The following is a 2,994-nucleotide window of genomic DNA, read 5'->3' as shown; positions in this document are numbered from 1 at the left end:
CGCACTTCCCTTGATTATCATTGGTTAGTTTAAAGAAATCCTGGGCGTGGCTAGCAGAGGCTTGGGCTTCCGGGAAGAAGCTGCTTGCTGAGCACATGGCTGCTGCCCAAAAATGGAGGATTCGGGGCAAGATGGAGGGCGTAGCCCTCGCCCTTTCAGGGTTTGCATCTGAGTGTATGGCCACCACAAGGGCAGGGACCTAGCAGCAGGTGTGGCTCTGTTCTGTACATGGCAGTACTTAAAAACGAACCAGTTAACAAAAACACCATGTGACTAGAAGGGAGGCCTATTTTTAAAGTAGGTATGGTTATAAAATTCAAAGTGAACACTCGTAGAAGGATATATTTTTTACAGTAATCTGAGGGTACACCCAGAATTTCTTTCCCTCAGAATTCTTCAGGATTCCTGGGAGTCAGTAAGTGACAAAGTAACTATACAACAGTAAGTGTTGTCTCTCAATTTTACTTGAAAATAGATTATATATATATTTAAAAGATCTATTGTTACATTCAAAGTTTATATACTGGAAGTCTGGTTAAAGCTTTAAAAAATTTTATCTTAAGATAACAGAAGTACAATAAATATCTTTAAAATTATTTAATTAAAAAAAAATTCCCATATGTGGAATCCAATGAAAAAAATAAGTGTGGGAAGCTGCCTATTGTCTTCACTAGCAGAGAGGTGTGGACAAGGAACCTGGAAGGCTGGTGATCCTTGAAGCCCTGGCAAAGGTCAGAGCTGTGCACCCACTGTTAGTCCAGACAATGGTAGCTGAAGCAACTTCCCCATTTATTATTATGTAAATCCTTGCTGATGGGCTAGTCTGCCTATTACTGGAAATTGCCTGCCTAAGGGCTATGGGTGTATCCCAAACCAGTAAAAGGTTGGCGATGCCTGAGCACCAGTGGAAGTCCTTCCCCTTGAGTTGGACTTGCCCACCTGGCCCCCCAATATTTCCAAATTATTATTTCTTGTCTTGTCTCTTTCATTTGCGTGAGGCCCTCTTCCAGATCTTGAACCCTGAACCACGTGGGACGTGGGGGGAAACAAACAAACACATAAACTTTACACAAATAAGCTGATGAACAAAATCGATCCGGAGACATAGAAGCATGGAACAGACTGTCAAACCTCAGAGGAAAGGCAGGGGAGGGTGTGTGGATGGGAAGAGATAAACCAAAGAATTTGAATGCATGTATGCCTAACCCATGGACACAGACAATAGTGTGGTGACAGCCTGGGGTGGGAGGGGAGAGCGGGCTAGAAGAGATCAATGGGGGGGAAAGGAGACATATGTAATACTTTCAACAATAAAGATTAAAAAAAAAAGTCCCAAACCCCAAAGTAAGAGACTTCGAAGTATGACCAAGGGTTATACTTTCTTGAGGATCAAAAAATCTAGCTAATTTTCTTACAACCTAATGCTGAAATGAAAAATTCTCTATATATGTGACCAAAACCAATTAGACACCATGAAGTGTTACACACCACTGAACATGGCTTTAACTCTATGGCTAAGCAGATTAAAATTGTACACATGCCTACCAGAAAAACCACGGACCTCTGAGCATGGACAAATTCCAAAAATGTTTTCTGAGGTCTGGGATAAATCACTTCTCACCTGAGCCCCCATTTCTGTGCCTTAACCCCCCGACTGACTCCATTTTGATTCCTTGAAAGCTGTATCAATGAGGCTGTGGACGAGAGAAACCAGGGAAGTCGCTGTGTGAACAGTGCTGCTCATGCATCACTCGGATCCTCTGGTTGCCTTGGGAAGTGGGAGACTCTACACTTCTTACTGGACAAATGTGACACCAGGCAGCAGGAAAGCAAGAGACTGAAGGGACATCGGGGGAATTGTGAGTATCAATGCCTACATGGTCCAAGTTTGGCCTAATTATAATGGGTTCCATTCTATGAGTGAATTGTCATTATACTAAGTTCCTATCTAGTGTTATAAATAGGAGTATATGGTCCATTTTTGACATGCCATTAGATTAGAATCTCTGTAGCCATAGTTAAAAAGTTTTGGTAAAATGTTTGTTTTCTAGGCAAAAACAAAGTGTGGATAAGGAAATAACGAACTTTTATAAGTCAACTAAGAAGGAAATAATAAAAAATTAGTTAAATTTAGAAAGGAGCATAAATTCTACTCATGACTCATTTTTTCCCCCCTTCAACTACTGTAGCTGGCCATTCATGACATATAAGAGCAGTTACCCTTGGAAACCTCCAACATCAAAGGGATCTTGCCTGTTTAGTCAAGAATAATAATGACAAGTAGGCCACCACAAGTGGATTTGCTACCATCTGCCTTCATGCAAAACACATCCTATATAATAAAGAGGTAATATGCAAATTAACCCTCACGCCCTCACAAGATGGCTACCTACGACCAGGCTGGTAGGGGGGTTAGTGAGGGATGACCAAACGGCTGAACAAGCAGGCTGCGTGGGGTGACCAGGCCAGCAGGGGGGTTAGTGAGGGACTGAATGACTGAACAAGCAGGCTACATGGGGCAACTGGGCTGGCAGGGGGGTTAGTGAGGGACAACCGAATGACTGAACAAGCAGGCTGTGTGGGGCAACCAGGCTGGCGGGGTGTGGGGGGTGCAATGAGGGGTGACCAGGCCAGCAGGGGGGGCAGTTAAGGGTGACCAAGCTGGAAGAGGGGGGCAGTTGGGGGCAACCTGGCTGGCAGCGGGGGGCAGTTAGGGGCAACCAGGCCAGCATGCAGAGGCAGTGAGGGGCGGCAGAGTGCAGTTGGGGGCGACTAGGTCCACAGGGAGGGGGCAGTTGGGGCGACCTGGCTGGCAGCGGGGGGCAGTTAGGGGCGACCAGGCCAGCAGTGGGGGCAGTTAGGTGCAACCAGGCAGGTGAACGATTAGGAACCAGCGGTCCAGGACTGTGTGATGGGAATGGGCCTAAACCGGCAGTTGGACATCCCCCAAGGGGTCCCGGATTGGAGAGGGTTCAGGCTGGGCTGAGAGGACCC

This window comes from Myotis brandtii, unplaced genomic scaffold, assembly GCF_000412655.1.
Source record: "Myotis brandtii unplaced genomic scaffold, ASM41265v1 scaffold124, whole genome shotgun sequence".
NCBI classification, from domain to species: Eukaryota; Metazoa; Chordata; class Mammalia; order Chiroptera; family Vespertilionidae; genus Myotis; species Myotis brandtii.
Note: the sequence above shows the minus strand (reverse complement) of the source record.